This window comes from Monodelphis domestica, chromosome 2, assembly GCF_027887165.1.
Source record: "Monodelphis domestica isolate mMonDom1 chromosome 2, mMonDom1.pri, whole genome shotgun sequence".
Lineage (NCBI taxonomy): Eukaryota > Metazoa > Chordata > Mammalia > Didelphimorphia > Didelphidae > Monodelphis > Monodelphis domestica.
In genome coordinates this window covers 249,318,934-249,337,218 of record NC_077228.1, presented here as the reverse complement: position 1 = coordinate 249,337,218, position 18,285 = coordinate 249,318,934, and the positions used below count along the sequence as shown (strand labels likewise).

Genomic DNA, 18,285 nt, shown 5'->3' with positions numbered 1-18,285 from the left:
CTGGCCTCTTGGCTATTCCACAAAAAAGACATTTGATCCCTTGGCTCCAGATCTTTTATCTCGCTATTCCCCATGTCTTGAACACTCTTCTTCCTTCTCTCCAACCACTGACCTCTCTGGCTTCTTTTTAAGCCTCAACCAAGTTCCCACCTTCTACAGGAAGCCTTCATTTACCTATATAAATTTCATATTTTTCCCATTTTATTTATTTCCTAGTTATCCTGTATCTAGCTTATATAATAAATTCAAAACCAATCCCCACATTGGCCATAAGGAAAGGAAAAGAATGGCAAGGAAAGGGAAGGGAAGAGAGAAAGGAAGGGAGAGTGGGAGGGGAAGGGAAAGAGCAGAGGAAATGATAGGAAGACTCAAAAAATCTTATGAGCAAAGGAAGGACAAGGGGAACAGAAGAGGGACAGTAGATTGGAAACAGATTGCTGCAGTCATAGGTCACCAGTATTAAGCAAATTCTTTTTCTTTTACTATCTTTGTAAAGAAGAGGAAAGAATGTATAAATTATTCTAGAGGCAATTGGGGAAATTGTGGGGAAGTAGGAGTATGAGGGATGATGATCAAAGAGAATACAAAGTACTACAGGATAGTTTTGAGGCAAATAATGATCATACTCTGAATGTAATGAACTTAATAAATCAGAATAGGATAGCAGAATGTATGAGAAAGCATACTCCAAAAATATGTTGTTTATAAGAAACATACTTGAAACATATTCATTCAAAGTTAAAATAAGGAACTAAAATAAAATTGATCATACTTCAAATGAACTAAAAATTCAGGATTAATAATCATGACTTTAGACAGACACTCATGGAATTCATTTACAATAAAATTGGGGAAACTACATGCAAGCAGCCACATATATACAAGATACTTATAGATATATGGGAAGTAATCTGAGAGGCAAAACTGGGTAAGGACTAGGAAAAGTATCCTACTTATAGGTGCCATTTGAAGGGAACCAGAGGAGCCATTAGACAGAGATGTGAAGGGAGAACATTCCAGGAATAGGGACAATCATCGAAAAGGCATATTTTCAAGACTTCCAGGGGGCAGAGCCAAGATAGCAGAGTAGAAGCTGCAATGCTCAAAACAACCATGAGAATCCTTTCCAATCTTAAATAAAACCACAAAATGAAGATAGGAATGAAAGAACCAACAAGGAGACAGAGTAAAACAACTTTGAAGAAGAGAAAAACCTAAAAAGCAAACAGAGAATATCTGGGACACTGGGGTGATAGGGGAGCACAAGCAGCAGGAAGCTACAGCAAGGAGTGAGGAGCAAGCCAAAAGCAGGCCACATACCCCCATCCTACATATACTGTGCCAGGTTGCGAACCTGATCCCAAGCCAACATTCAGACCTTGAGAACCTGCCTGGCATATAGAGGTCCAAGCCAAGGCACACCCCTTGAAATTCCAAGCAAACCTACAATAAAATGCAAAATTCCAGCCCAGGGATTTCTGTACTGAAGCAACCTGATCTGTGTGGACCCAGAGCAAAGCCAGGAGTTGCAGTCTAGGCTTGTGTCAAGAATATAGATCTTAGTTTGGCATAGTTGGTAGACTCAAAGTGGGTGGGTACATGGGTAGGGCTAATCCTTTTATCAAAAATTCAAGATAGAGTCCCAAGGCAGGGCAATCTACTGTGTGCCTGACCAGATCAAGCCTGGAGTGAGACCAAAAGATTACATCTCAGCCTGAGGCTATAATTTGAGCAGTGCCTGACCTGATCAAATGCACAGTGAAATCAAAACTTCACCCAAGTCTGAGGCAAGAGTTTAAGCTATCAGAAACCTCAAGGTTTAATGGAATCAGCAGAAATGGTTTTCAGAGGTCTCAAGTCATTGTACCATTGTGGAAGAACTGAAACTGGCAAAAACCCAGAAATAGAGCTAAGGGTATCAAGGAAGGACTGAGGTTAAAAAGCACCTAGCCATAGAGAACTTTTATGGAGATAACAAGCAAGGTATAGACACATAAAGGAACAGTGAAAACAAAGCAAACACATGAAAAGTCCAAAAGAAAAAGGCTTCAAAAACCAATTAAGAGAGGAAGAGGGAAAATGGGGAAAAGAAATGAAAGCAATGCAAGGAGAAATGAAACGGGAGGCTCAAAAGTTGATGGAGGAAAATAAGGCCTTAAAAATTAGAACTGAACAATTAGAAACTGATAATTTCCTGAGACATCAAGAAACAATGAAACAAAATCAAAAGAATGAAAAAAAAACCAGAAAAAAACCTATGTAATATCTCATTGAAAAAACAGTTGACCTGGAAAATTGAATAAAGAGAGACAATTTAAGCATTATTAGACTCCTGGAAAGCCATGATTAAAATAAAAAAGCTTGAACATATAGGAAATTATTAAAGAATACTGACCATATATTCCTGGGCAAGAAAATAAAATAGAAATTGAAAGAATACACAGATTACCCTCAGAATGAAATTCTCAAATGACAACTTCCAGGAATATAATAGCTAAATTCAAGAGCTTCCAAGCCAAGGAGTAAATGCTTCAATCAGCCGGAAAGAAACTATTCAGATACCATGGAGCTACATTCAGGATCATATGGGATTTAGAGACTTCCACATTAAAGGATTGGGAAGGCATGGAATATGATATTTAGGGAGGTGAAAGATCTAGGTTTACAACCCAGAGTCACATATCCTGCAAAACTGACTACATTCATTCAGGGAGGAAAGTGATCATTAAATAAGATAGAAGATTTCCAAGCATTCCTGAAGAAAAAAAAACCAGACCTAAACAAAATATTTGTCTGAATATGAGACCCAAGAGAAACCTAAAAATGTAAATACAAAAGAGAAAATATAAGGGACTTAATAAGGTCAAACTGTATGTATTCCTACATGGAAAGAGGATATCTGTAATTCTTAAACATTATTCTTAGTAATACAGCAGATAGACAGAATATACTTAGAGGGTGGGGAAATAAAGATATGATATGCAAAAAATATCAAGGGGTAAAAAAGAGGAAATCACTGTAAGAAAAGGGAAGGGAGAAATGGAATGGAATAAATTATCTCACCTAAAGAGGCATGAAAAACTATTATAGTATAGGGGAGGATGAGAGTGGTGACAGTCAATGCTTAAACTTTATTCTCATTGTAACTGGCTCAGAGAGAGAATAACAATCATACTCATTAGGGTATAGAATCCTATACTACCCTACAGAGAAGTAGAAGGGGGATAAAACAAGGGAAGGGTGGGTAGTAATTGGAGAGAGAGGGAAATGGGGGGTGATAAAAATCAAACCCTGGTGAGGAAGATCAGAGTGAAAGGGAAAAGAGGAGGATTAAAAGGAGAAAATAAGATGGAGGGCAATACTCAGTAATCATAATTGTGAATGTCAATGGGATGAACTCACCCATAAAATGGAAGTGACTAGCAGAGTGGATTAAAAGACAGAATCCTACTATGTGTTGTTTACAAATAACACATCTGAGGCAGGGTGACAACACAAAGTAAAGGTAAAAGGCTAAAGCAGAACTTATTACACATCATCTAAAATAAAAAAAGCAGAAGTAGCAATCATGATCTCTGACAAAGCGAAAACAAAATTTGATCTGATTAAAAGAGATGAGGAAGGAAAATACATTTTGCTAAAAGGTACTATAAACAATGAAGTAATATCAATACTAAACATAAACGCTCCAAATAGTACAGCAGCCAGATTTTTTAAGCAGCTTAAGGAGGAAATAAATAGTAATACTATACTGATGGAGGACCTCAACCTTCTCCTATCAGAACTAAATAAATTCAACCAACAAATAAATAAAGAAGTAAGGGAAGTGAATGAAATGTTAGAAAAATGAGAGTTAATAGATATCTGGAGAAAAGTGAATAGGGATAAAAAGGAATTATACATTCTTTTCAACAGCACATGGTATATATACAAAGAGTGATCATGTCACTAGGGCATAAAAACATCACAAAAATGTATAAAAGCAGAACTAATAAATGAAATTATCTCATAATATGATAAAAATTATAATTATTAAGGGCTTAGGGAGAGGCAAATTAAAAATTAATTTGAAACTAAATAATCTAATTCTTCAAAAGTGGTGGGTTAAAGAACAAAGTGTTTATTCTTTGAAAAAACAAAATAAAGTATTGGTTAATCTAATTTTAAAAAGTAAGAAGGGAATCAAACTATGAGTTTCAAAAATAAAAACGGGGATTTCACCTTTAATGAAGAGGAAATTGAAATTTTAGGAGCTATTTTGCCCAATTATATGACAACAAATTTGTTAATCTAGGTGAAATGAATGAAAAGGCATGTAACCAGGAGACAGAGTACATGAAATAGCAAAAAGAAGGGTGTTCATGGATTGTAAAGTACATTTATATGGAGGTGACTAAAATGTAGGAAGATTTAAAATAAAGGAAGAGACCAAGTTTTGGAAAACTTAAAGGGACAATGAATATTTTATATTTGTTCCTGGAGGTACTTAGGAGCTAATGAAATTTATTGGATGTCATATTCAATCCTGGACTTTTGCAATGCAAGATGATGAACTGGAATGGGGATAAACATAAGGCCAAGAAACTAGGAAGTTAGTGGAACAATCCAAGGGAGAGGTCCTACACTAGAGTATAAAGAATGGGACAGATAGAAGAGATATTATGAAGGTAGAAATGATAAGACTTGTCAATAGATTGGCTATGTGGGTTGAGTGGAATCAGGGATGATGCTGAGATTGTGAACCTAGGTGACTAAAAGGATAGTGATAAGTATATAAAGTCGGGATGCACATTTAAAGGGAATAATGAGTTTTGTTTTTGGCATATAGAATTTGAAATTTTTATGGGATATCTAGCTGGAGACATTCAAGAAGTAGATGGTGATGTAAGACTAACAGTCAGTTAGGGTAGAATATGTAATTGTCTGCATAGAGATGATAACTGAACCCATAAGAGTTGATGAAATTAAGCAAAATAATACAGAAGGTGAAAAAAGTCATAGGACATAGACTTGGGGGACAACAACAGTTAGTGGTACCTAAAGCAAGGCTAGAAAAGGAGACTTTTTATAATCCTTTGGAACAAGATAAAACCTCCAAATAAATTTAAGCATGAATAGTAATAATATCATTTACTGACTACAATGCAATATAAAAAATAAGCAAAAGCACTTGAAAGAATGAAAAACTAGACTAATTAAATATTAAATAATAATAATAAAGTGAGTGACATTTTATGAACAAATCATAAAAAACAGTTAACTTTCATAGAGAAAATTACACTATGATACAGCATACCAAAACTGTTGGGATGAAGTTAAGCAAACTTTGGGGCATAATTTCTATCTCTAAACACATTAATAAATAAAAGAGAAAGAATGCATCAGTTAATTGATAATGAAACAAAAAGAAATTAGAATAGCTAGAATTTCAGAAAACACTAACTAAACCCTAAAATAGAAATCATGAAAATGAAAAGCCAGATTAACAAAATTGATTAAAAAAAAGGAAAAACATTGAATTAACAACTAAAAAGAGGAATAACACTTTTTAAATGAACTAAGATGCAGTGTCTCTGATTAAAGAAAAGAAGAACCAGATGGATTTTCAAGTGTATAATGTCAAAAATTTGAAGAAAAATCAATCTCAGTATTATATGAACCATTTGCAAAAAACAGGGGAAGAAGAATTCTTCTAAATTCTTAACATTATGCAAATATAATCCTATTGGCTAAAACCAGGACAAAGAAAAGGAGTAATACTTATATAACAACATTCTTAACAAACATTGACACCAATATTTGTTTCAAAATATTTACAAAGAGGCCACAATGACAAAATAAATGATTATATACTATCCATATCCATTTGTAACAGGAACTCAGAGCTGGTTCCATATTAAAAAAATATATAAACAACATCAATAAAAAATAAAACAATATGACAAAGTCAATCGATGCTATAAAAGCTATTGGTGAAATACAGCAAACATTATGCATATAAATAAATGTCCCTTTCTTTAATATAGAAAGTAGTATATATGTAAAATGTCACCATTATACAAAATGGAGAATGCCTATAAGAATTTTTCAGAAAATATTTTGCTCATTTACTTGCTAACAAAACTAATAATTTAGAGGAGTACATACAAATATTAAAAACAATAATTGTTCATGGATAGGATCAGTTGGTATAATAAGAACAAAAACATCACTACCTAAATTTAAATACTTATCCAGTTTTGTGTTAAATTACAAAAGAAATATTTTATAAAGTTAGAAAAAATGATGAAATTCTTAAGGAAGATCAAACAATTAAGAATTTCCAAGGTAATAAAAGAGAGTGAAGGGCAGGAAACTTTCAGCATCAGATCTCATATTGTTCAATGAGTAGTTGCTAAAAATAATTTGTTAGTGGTGTTTTTAAAAAGAGGTCAATTTTTAGAACAAAGTAAAAGCAAAGTAAAACCCAAAGACTACAGATAATGAGGGAAGGACTCATTATTTGATATAGCAGTTTGGCAGTTTAGACCAATCATGTTCTGCAGTAAGAGAAGTTCCATATGGCGCACGCAACCTAGCTATAAAAGGCCATACCATAAACAAAATAAAGAAAGCAAGGTAAAGTGGTATATTCCAATAATCCTTACTAACTGGGGAAGCTGAGGTTGGTGGATTGCTTGACCTCAAGGGTTTTGAATTGTAGTGGTTTAAAGTAATTGGGTGTCCCCACTAAATCTGACACTAAAATGATGAACTGGGGATGAACCAGTTGTCTAAGGAAGGATATACTACCCCAAGTTGGAAACCGAGCAAGTTGGTATTTCTACTCTGTCTTATAGGGAGATCTGGACTAAAAAAATAATAAAAACAAACAAACTAGAGGAGCAAGGAAGAAATTATTTCTCAGATATATTGAGGGGGGGAATAAACATGTGATAGAATTGTGCAAGGTAAAATAGACAATATTGAATACATTAAATTAAAATTCTTTGCATGAGCAAATCTAGTGTAGTTAAAATTAAATGGGAAATAGGTAATGGGAAAATTATTACAGAAAATGTCTCATATTCAAGATATTCAAACTCAAATTTACTATTAAATTTTCTTTTTCTAATAGATGAATAGTAAAAAGATATGAACAGGTATTTTTCAAACCAAGAAATCTGAGATATCAAAAACTATAAAAAATGTTCAAAATCTTTATGAACTGCAGACATGCAAATTAAATGAATTTTGAGGCTTTATCCATAAGACTGACAAAGATGAAAAAAGAAGAAAATAACAAGTATTGGAAGAGTTTTAGGAAAACAGACACACTAGTCTACTTTTGATAGAGCTGGATTTTCATAACTATACCCCCAAATTTTCTAAAATTCTGTTTATCCTTTGACCCAGCCATACATACACACAGACACATAGATACATATATGCGTGTATACATATTTTTACATATATATGGAATAAATAAATATGCCTATATCCCACAAACAAATCAAAGACAGTGGCAGTTGGTGGTAAGTCTTTTTCTACCAGGGATGGGACAAATTTCTTCATCTCAAACATGCTTTCTTAGACTATTAATGTTGTTAATTGAGAATGGTGGGAATAAGGTCCCAAAAGCGAAACTCAAGACATTACTCAAGGTGATTCATAAAGCTTATCCCAAATTTCCACCAATGGGAGTTTTAAATCTTGATGAGCTGGAACTTATAGGTCAGAAATTGAAAAAATATAAGAAGGAGAAACACAGAGTCACACAGACAATATTTAACAAGTGGAGTATGGTAAGGATGAGTTTAGCTGATCAGCCTTTGCTAACTTCCCATTCAAAGGGGAAAAAAGCTTTGCAAAATCAAGAGACAAAGCAGCATGCTTTGGAGCAAAGTTCTCCTGAGTCATCAGCACATGCCGAAAGTGGGAAGAATCTCCCATTATTTCAGGAGCTACCTACAGCTCTGGGCTATCCCTCAGAAGGGATTGAAACAAAAGAGCAATTTGCAACCTCGGAAATTTATCCTCCTATTCATTCTATCACTCCTAAAGCATGCCACTCCCCTCCCCCTCCACGGGATTACGGGTAGACTATACAAACCTCTACTGTGGCCATCCCTCCCCCACCCCATCTCCTGAGGTTACAAAGCCCATGTTGAACAGGAAAGATCATCCCAAAGGTCCGACCAAGGACAATGAGGATGTTTCTGCCTTCCCAGTAATATTTACAGAGAATGCAGACAATGCTGAAGAGCATCTGGCTCAGCATAAGCCCTTGGACTGTAAAGTGTTAAAAATGCTGAGAAACAGTGTGCTTAAAAATGGGAGCACTGCTCCATTCACCATGGCACTTCTCGCAAATTTAACACAGCAAATTCTCACACCAGGAGATTGGTATCTGGCAGCTGAGTCTGCCCTTTTAGTGGTGGTGAATTCTTAACCTGGAAATTGAAATTTCAGGATTTCTGTTCACAACAAGCCTCGCTTTTAATAGACAGGCTGGCGTCAGTATCCCATATGAACAATTAGTGGGACAGGGCTAATATGAACCTATTGAAAGGCAAATCTCAGGCATGGAACAGGTCTATAACCAGATCGTGCTAGCGGCAAGAAGGGCGTGGTGCGCTCTTCCAGGCAAAGACCGGTTTAGCTCTTACACAGAGATAATACAAAAGCAGAATGAAAGTTTTGCAGATTTTGTGGACAGATTGTCTGTAGAGGTATGCAGACACATCCCCCACGGATTTGGCCAAGGTGTTGATTAAGGACCTTGCTTATCTAAATGCTAATGAGCAGGCTCCAAAGACATTAGCTCCTCTTAAAGCTACAGGCACATTGGCTGACTTTTTAAGAGCATGTCAGGACATAGGCATCTGCGATACCCGCTCCATTTTAGCAGTGCAAACCAGAGCACCTACAGGGAAATGCTTCTCTTGTGGACGGAAAGGCCACTTTCGAAAGGCGTGTCCAAATCCTAAAAATAAAAAGATTCCAGGCATATGCCCTAAATGCAGAAGGGGCAAGCACTGGGCTTCTGAATGCAGGGCCGGAATTATGCAAAATCATCTCTATACAGGGCCTCTGCAAATGGCAAAAAACTAGTTCAAGGGAGTGTTTTGGGCCCAGGATACAACATCCACAATTCCCAATAATAGCAGAAATAAATATTCTCGTGGAAAGGCAAACAGCACCTACTTGAATTCCAGCAAGCTTTAGTTTTCCCGTACCTTGAGGTTCTAAAGGGTTAATCTTAGGTGATCCCCAACTCATTCATAAGGGATTAGAAATCCTACCCCAGCTGTACCAGAACAAGGATGCAAATGAACTCCACATCCTAGCTACTGCTAGGTGTGCATTTCGCATTACAAAAGGTACAGAAATCGCTTCCTTACAGACACTACCTGAAACACAAACCTTTCAAAACCGCATGCAGGTAAAAAAGCCAGGCTAATTCACAACCCCATGGCTTATTTTGGACTCAGGAAATCACAGAAGATAGATTGGTAATGAGTCTGTATATAGAGGACAGGGTTATGTCAGGCATTTTAGATTCTGGAGCTGACATTTCAGTAATTTCTGCTAATGCTTGGCCAGAATCTTGGGAAGTCATTGAACCTCACCAGAAATTAATAGGCATAGGGACTCCTGAACAGGTTTTGCCATCTGCCAGAGATTTATAATGGTCTGATGGTGAAGGCCATAGAGGTATATTTAAACCTTATGTTCTAAATATTTCCCAATCTCTTTGGGGCAGGGAAGTAATGTCTGAGATGAACCTAACACTGACCACATCTAATAAGGTACAGACGGAATTTGTGGGTGTTGCAAATACAACACCACTATATGCAGACCCCATTACTTGGGTTGATTCAAAGCCTGTCTGGATTAATCAATGACCTATTGCTAAAGTGAAATTAGTACATCTAGAGGAAATTATAGAGGAACAATTATGTTTAGGTCATATTCGAGAATCAAACAGTTCGTGGAACACCCCAATATTCCTGGTACCCAAACGGTCAGAAAAATGGAGACTAGTCCATGATCTTAGGAAGGTTAATGAACAGCTAGTGAACATGGGCACCCAACAACCAGGGCTACCTTCACCTAGTCCGATTCCCATAAACTGGAATCTGATAGTTATAGATTTAAAAGATTGTTTTTTCAATCTTTGACTGTCACCTCAGGACAGGTTTGCTTTTTCAGTCCCCTCTATAAATTTTAATACTCCTTTCAAAAGATTCGAATGGGTTCACCTTCCCCAGGGCCTAAGGGTTAGTTCTTGTTTATGCCAAAAATTTGTTGCTAATGCGCTTGAACATACTAGAAAAATTTATAACCATTTTTACATATGCCAATATTTAGATGACATTTTGTTAGCAGCGCCATCTAGTGGTGAAGTTGAGTTGAGGAACTGCTAGCAGAGGCGACCAAAGCGCTGACAAAGGCACACTTAGTGATCTCCAAGGAGAAAGTTCAAACCACGCCTCCTTACAAATACCTAGGAACAATCGTATATGATCAGGAGATTAGACCTCAGAAAATAGAGATTCGTAGGGACTCTCTGAACACTTTAAATGATTTTAAAAAATTACTAGGTGATATTAACTGGCTTAGACCTTTTCTAAAAATCTCTACAGGACAGTTAGATAACCTATATGCCACTTTGAAGGGAGATTCTGCTCTGTCTTCCCCTAGAACATTGTCTCCCAAAGCTGAAGAAGAATTAAAGATAGTAGAAGCAGCTTTATCAACAGCCAGATTATATAGAATCGATCCTTCTCTACCCTTGGTAGCATCTGTCTTACAGACGAAGTACACCCCCACAGGTGCTTTACATCAAGGAGACCATATCATAGAATGGATTCATTTAGCCAATCAACAAACTAAATCTCTCACTAGTTACTTAGAACTTATCATTCTAATAATAACTCAGATCAGAAAAAGGTCAAGGCAATTTATTGGTGCAGATCCTGATACAATTCATATTCCTATGATACGAGAACAAGTTCAGAACTTATTTGCACAGTCATTGCCATGGCAAATTGCTCTTACAGATTATACAGGAAAGATTGATAATCACATTCCTGCTAATAAGATATTACAGTTTGTGAAATTAACCCCTATCATTTTCCCAAAAATAACATCCATACACCCTATTGTTGATGCTGTGAATGTCTTTACAGATGCATCAAAAAGTGGGAGAGCAGGAGCAGTGGTTCAGGAGAATGTGATGTTACTGGACACTAAATACTCCTCTCCACAAAAGGCTGAATTAGCAGCAGTTAGAGGTGTACTTAAGGATGTGACACAACCTTGAAACATCATATGTGATTCATTATATGTGGTAAATTTGGTTAACTTGCTGGAAACAGTGAAGATTAAACCTGTGCCTGATGAAGAGTTTTATCTCTTGTTTCGTACCACCCAAACGGTGATATGGCAAAGGCAGAACAAATTTTTTATAACACATATTCATTCATATACTAACCTTCCTTGTCCTCTCTCTGAAGGAAACTCTAAGGTTGCATCTGCTTTTCAAGAAGCAGTTAATTCACATTCTTTGTTGCATTAAAATGCCAAATCTCGCAAATGTCAATTTGACATAACCAAAAAACAGGCCAGAGAGATAATTCAGCAGTGCAGTTCATGTGCACCTTTCTCTTCAACACCTCTTCCACCTGGAGTTAATCCATGAGGTCTCCAAGCTAACCAGCTTTGGCAGATGGATGTAACTCAATATGCTCCTTTTGGAAGATGGAAATATGTACATGTGGTCATTGACATATATTCAAGAGTAATATGGGCCACGGCACAAACAGGAGAAAAAGTTTCTCATGTTATTGCACATTTGCTGGAAGCATTTGCACATTTGGGCATTCCTACTCATATAAAAACTGATAATGGTACTGCATATACCAGTAAAAGATTTGCAGAATTTTGCAAATTGTGGACTATAATCCATAAAACTGGAATTCCAGGTAACTCCACAGGACAAAGCTATTGTGGAAAGGGCTAACAGGACTCTCAAAAACCAAATACAAAAACAAAAAGGAGAGTACCAGACAATTTATGAAGGTGATATTTCAAAACCCAAACCTATCATTCCTAACAAATTGTTAAGGATGGTACTTTTAACACTCAATCATTTCTTCATCCCAAAAGGGCTGACTGCTACTCTGATGCAAACACATTTTGAGTGTCATGATAAAATGGACACAAGACAGCAGCCCTGGGTTTTCTGGAGATAGTCAGGAGAAAAAGATTACAAAGGTCCGAATAGATAGAATAGACTAATAACAATGGGTCGAGGCTATGCTTGTGTTTTCACAGATAATAGAGACATCTGGACTCCCAGTAAGCATCTCAAACCATGGAAAGAACCAGATCCAGAGGCAAGGGGAGCAGAGAGACATGCAGACCAGTGCATCACTTCACCAGCAGCCCAAGACCAGGAGGAGAAGCAGACGTACATTACTGCTGTCCCCTGTCAGCTACTTCCTGAACACGCTCAAGGCACCGGGATCGAATTCATCACTGGTGAATGCACACATACCAAAAACTGACATTGCATTACTTCTAATGACATTCACTATTTTCACAATGATGAACATTTGTCACGCTGAAGTCTAACATTCTATTAAGAATGTTAACTTGGATGGACAAGCCCCAACTTGTGTACGTTAACAATATGGAATGGCTACCACACCCCATTCTAGCCAAAAGCATCCCACTGGAATCTGAAAGGGGCACTTTACAACTATTCAGGATCTACTGTGTATCCTCCATTTTGTATATCTTTTAGAAATTCTTACATAGGAAATTCTTTCTGTATACCTCGCAGACAGCTGGCTTGGATTGTAAAAAATGCTAGTGACAACACTTATGTAGGAATTGGTATGGATATGATAGGAAAAGGACATGAGACACCACGTAAATCATTTAAAACTAGCCATCTAGCAAATAGGTACTTGTGTCCAAACTGGATAAGTATAGTAGATGAGGATTTGTCATGGACAGATTGTCCTGTCCAATATCCCAGAAGGGTTAAAATGCCAGCAATCGTAGACTTTAACATTTACAATTGGGGACCCAGAATACGTTGTGGTCATTCTGAACAATTGACATGTTTAGACAAATATACTGAATATGAGAAATGGCATATGCCGTGCAATGAACTTCAAAAAATTGAGGACTTTCTAGAAGTTGACATGGCTGGTCCTAGACTTGCTATTGAAGCAGGTCCCATACAGAACACTCAGTGGAAAATAGTGGCTGCCACTCAGCCAATATATAAATTTAAGGTCAATATAAAGAACTCAGGTCTTAATTTTGAGTATGACAGTCACATCAATGTCACTGCATGTGTATTTGCTCTGTATGTAATGTTAGTGGGTAATAATCTTTGCATTTTTAAGAACGAGAAAGGACTCAATGAGATTAAATGCATCAGATGTCACCTACATCAATGCATTAGTCCTAGCCATGAAGATTCATATGTTGCCATTATGTACCAACTTCCGTTATTATGGTTACCGGTCAATCTAACAGAGATGTGGGCATCCACACCCACTATACATATTGTTCAAAAGGCATTTAATATCATTTTACATCACTCCAAAAGAATAGTATTAGCTGTCATAGGTGCAGTAGTTTCCATCATTGCCATGATCACGTCATTGACCACGGCAACAATGGCATTAACTTCTATTCAGAACCACGAGTTCATACAAGAAGTGGTATCTAATTCTCCTAAATTATGGCATACTCAGCAAAGTATTGACTTAACTTATAGAGATGAGCTGGAAAGTTTAAAAGATGCTGTATTTTGGTTAGGAAAAGAGGTTGAAGCTTTAAACACAAGAATTACTTATCCTTGTCATTTTAATCAAATGGGTTATTGTATTACACCCTTGCCATATGACAATGTGTCATATGAATGGCAAACAATCGTTCAGTACATCAAGGGTGCTTGGGGAAGTCATAACAGCACATTGGATATTCTTAAACTGCAACAAGAAATTAATAAATTAGACCAAATTGTGTATGAACAGGAAGCTGCAAACATAGCTTCCAATTGGGAAGCAACTTTCTCTTCCCTGGATCCTAGAAATTGGTTTGGTAAAACTAACTTAACCAGTATTGGCACTATCATACTATTCATACTCTTGGGTATTGGTTTGATTATGCTTTGCAGAAGAAGCTGCAAAAATAGAGCATATATCCGAGGCATGCAGCCAGAATTGGCGCGATCTTATCATTCTCAACACTTGTTGTGTGAGAATATTGAGATGGAAACAACTGATATGTGACATACAGGAGAAAAATGATGCTTTTTTTCACCAAATTCTTAATATATATTAAGGATGCTAATATATTTTATATGTCATATACTTGATCCTCCATGATTGCTCAGAGAGGATGTTTTTCTTTAAAGGGATCTCTCCCAACAAAAAAAAAGGGGAGAAGAATCTTAAAGATGTTAGTATTTTCATTTTATAGAACACTTTTGATTCACTTTCAATCATTCAATTTTGATTTTTCTTTTGCACAACTATTGCCAAAATTCTTAGTACATGGGGAGTACTGCTAATGCTCTGATCCTGGATTATAAAGGTGCAAGAATTTTACTGTTTCAGACACCCAAAAGTATGAAACTACAAGAACATGACAGCATTTGTTAAGTTTCAGATGACTATTCTGGAAAGTGATGTCTGATTGCATAAAAAGGGAATCATAATTGATATCTCATTATGAACCAGATAGCCATAGCCACCCACAGATGCATATTCCATATGAGATGGATGTTTTAGGTTGGGGATGCAGGGACACGGTGCTTTGAAGCTCTCATTCACAGGTTCTAGGACAGAGCACATACATATCCCTGAGATGCAGAATCAGTATGAGACAAGGGAAGGATTTATACTTGGTCTCCGGATATAGTCTTTTTTGTCAACTGTTGTAAAATCTGGCAACTTCTTATAGTCCTGACTTGTGAAGGGTGGCATGATTGACTAATGCACCTGTCCTGTGAGCCATAGAACTTCTACCTCATCAAACCAGGATCATTAGAGTGGAAAACATTTTCTTAATATTTTTATCATTGCTAAGACTGTTACATTTATTTTTGACAAGTAGATAAGAAGATCAGTTTTATATTTTAGATTTATCACTAAATCAGTTTTTGCTGACAATCACACATGATTTTTGCATTTAAGTTTTATAATCTGATTTGGTTTTCACTTTTGAATCAGGATGTGATTATGCACCACTGTGTTTGTATTTGTTAAAGCTATAATTTTGTCACACTTTTGATATTGCACATCTTTGTTTTTATGTTAAACAAAAAGGGGGAGATGTAACAGTCCACACCTGTGTATGCACAAGGAAGATAATTAATCTGTAAGGATTGTCTTAGGAGAGCACATACTCAGTCCTGCGCATGGAAAGAAAGGCACTGACCTTTGATCCCAACATTCCTAAGGTTTAGGCGAGAACTCAGGTTTCTTTGTGCTCACCTGGCTGAGACAATCCATGCCTCTGCCTTGTTGTAATGTACACCTGAACCAATGGCAATCTACCATGTCTTCATTAATATGTATTATGTACCTTTGCATCACAATGCCAATAAATACAAGCAGCTCACAGATAGGAGCCCTTATTATCTTTCACCTGTCCCTCTCCCACCTGGAGCTTGGCCTCTGGCCAAGAACGGCTTTTCTCATGGGATTTCCTTTATTTCTGTAAAAGAGCTTTCCTTCTTAATTTCCTATCCTCAAGCCAGAGTGATCTGTGCTCAGAGCGCTAGCTCTAAGCAATCTGTGGCTTTTCTCTCAACTAATCTCTATACTAATTTCTAACTCCCATGTTGTTGATTTAAGGTTATTTAACTGCCTCATGTCCTTGTGAAGTTAGGTAGCTGGAGCTTGATCTATGCAGCTTGCTCATTGTGAATATTGCGTTGGTGTCTGCCTCCATTCTTATCAATCCCCTTGGCTTCAGCCCTTCCCCCAAGGGTCAATCTTCTATCTTTCCTTTCTTGTAAGGGCTGCTGGACAGCACCTTATACAGTAATCAAAAATTGGGAACTAAGATGTTCCCCTTCAGAAAAATGTAATAGAATGTTGTGGCATAAGGAATTATGAAATGGACAACTATAGAGGAAACTAGGAAGACCCCTCCCCCATCCCACCATGAACTGATGTAGAGAGAGGTGAGAATGAGAGCAATTTATAAAAAGACTTTAGAGAAAAAGAACTTTTAAAGACTTTAAAACTCTGACAAATGCACTGAGAAAGAAAGGATATTGAAACTTGAAGATGAAACATATACTTCCAGAGAGGTTATGAAGTTAAAATTCAGAGTGAGAGAGATTTGGGGGCATGGCCAATGTTGGAATTTGCTTTTTTATAGGTTTTATTTTTGTTGTTTAACTGGGCAGAAAATTGGAGGGACATATTATAAATGCAAATGCAATAAATATATTTATTTTTTCAAAGGAAAACTATAGTACTTTCCAATAAAGTAAGGTACCACTATTACTGAATATAATTCTAGAAATATCATCTTTAACAACACAAGCAAAAAAAACAACTAAAATTAATTGAAACAATAATAAAACAGTAATCATCAAAATCAGCACTGGTTTAAAAATAGAGAAGTTAATGAAATAGATTGTTTGTAACATACAGAACCAAACAAACAGGACAATAATGTTTGATAAACCCAACAAAATCAGTTTCTCAGTTTTGGATTCATTATTTGACAACTGCTGGGAAAGCTGGAAAGCAATCTGGCAGAATTTTGGTATAGAGCAATATTGAGAAAAGCAATACTATATTAGAATTAGAGGGGCAGGGGAGTGACAAATCAGTAAAAGAACTTTTCTTCATAAAATTATTCATAGCCACTTTATTTGGATTGGCAAACAAATAAACTAGAAATGACCTACAGATCTAGAGCTGGAAGAGAATTAGGAGGCCACCTTGTTCTAATCCCTTTGTTTTACAGATGAGGAAACTGAGGTCCAGCAGGGCCAACATAGATAGTAAAGCATCTATCAATTAAACTGTACCAGCAGAATAAATCCTTTTTTTCTTATAATTTTAATATTATGTCAACATGTTGGAGACCTGTAACTTTTAAGTCTGTGGTAATTTTCTTCACATATACCGATTATGACAATTTTCTAAGTTATAAACTTGGGCAGTTGCCAGAAACTCTTAGAAGTTAATATAGCATATTAACATACTGGAATATTATGGTTCCATAAAATGATAAATATGGATCACCTAAGTAAACATGCAAAAGTTTTTACATGGTGATGCAAAGCAAAATCATCAGTTTTGGAACTCTATATGTATTCATGAAAGGAAAAGAGGTCAAGGATAGGAAAAAGGAAGGAGAATGGAGAAAGGAGATGATAGGAAAATGGAGATAGAAGAAAGGCAAAATCAAAACAGGATAGGAGAGAAGAGAAAGATGAAAATAGATCTATAATTGGTGGAACTCAATGGGCTTGAAAGGGGCCACAGAATAAAATCATTTCTTTGTTTTTTTGTTGTTTATTAATTTAATTCTGTTTTTCAAAGGCTAAGGATCTGAGGGGTAAATTAATATTTAATGCTTTTGTTATTCATTTTATTTGGTTGATAAGTTGTTTGCAATTGTGAAATGTTTGATAAATTTTAAAATTTAAAAGCATTAGCTATTTCTGACAACTGAAATGATGAATTTAATATGTGTCAGAATAGTGAGAGTCATATATATGGAGAAACATATTAAGCTTTCCTAATGAAAGTCACCTACGAATACTGTACTCTCTGAGCCCTACAGCTCTGTCATCTGGCTCTCTTGCTCTCCTTTCTCAGGTTCATATCTACAGTACTTGGGAATATAATATGGTAGGTCAATTTAAAATATCAATCCAGAGGTTCTGAGTTTCCTTGCTTTTTGTTTTTAAAAATGTTATTTACAGCATTTACCTAACACCAAAATAGAAAAATTCTTGTTATGAGTTCTTGTTATGAGTACTGAGAGCAGTTAATACCTCCTTTACCCCACTCCCCATCAATTGTTTAGTCTTTTTGAATAGAGGAATACCAAATTTTATTGAAGTCTTCCTTGACCACTCTAAACAACAGTGATCATAAGAGCATGGCAGTTAAGTGGCTCAGTGGCTCAGTGGATAAAGAGCCAGGCAGGGAGACAGAAAAACCTGGCTTCAAATATGGCCTCAGACACTTTCTAGCTAAGTGACCCTGGGCAAGTTACTTGAGCCCAATTGCCTAACATTTA

The 18,285-nt window shown here is 36.3% G+C and overlaps 1 protein-coding gene across 1 annotated transcript in view; it reads right to left on the bottom strand.

The window, feature by feature from the left end:
• The window catches only part of MYOCD (myocardin), a 132,096-nt gene that overhangs the window by 72,097 nt on the left and 41,714 nt on the right, over positions 1-18,285 (bottom strand). The gene's annotated exons all lie outside the window — the stretch shown is intronic.